The sequence below is a fragment of the Diospyros lotus genome, chromosome 11 (assembly GCF_014633365.1).
Source record: "Diospyros lotus cultivar Yz01 chromosome 11, ASM1463336v1, whole genome shotgun sequence".
NCBI lineage: Eukaryota > Viridiplantae > Streptophyta > Magnoliopsida > Ericales > Ebenaceae > Diospyros > Diospyros lotus.
In genome coordinates this window covers 1760261-1760677 of record NC_068348.1, presented here as the reverse complement: position 1 = coordinate 1760677, position 417 = coordinate 1760261, and positions in this window count along the sequence as shown.

Sequence of the window (417 nt, the reverse complement as noted above, 5' to 3'; positions counted from 1 at the left end):
CATGTTTTCTCTTACTCGTGCAAAAAGTAAATTTATTTTGAATTAAAGGAGATTGATTTTAAACATGTTTTCTTGTTTTAATCATTTATGTCTCAAAAGCTTAAATTTGAATTTTCAAATCTTAATTTCTCATGAAAAAAGTAAATTTATTTTGAATTAAATATGAAATATGTTTTCTTATTGTTTGAGAAAGCCTAAACATTTTTTGAATTTTAAACTTCATATTAACATTTTCTTTAGTGGCTAAAATGCTTATAAATACCCCTCAAACTCATTTTTTGAGTATCCATTGCACATATCGTACACCCAAATCTCCCCAAAGCTCTCAAGCTAATTTTCAAGCATTCCAAGACTCTCAAAAATTCATTGTTCATCCTCCAAAGAGCCACAAGAAAAGAGGAGAAAAGTTCTTTAAGT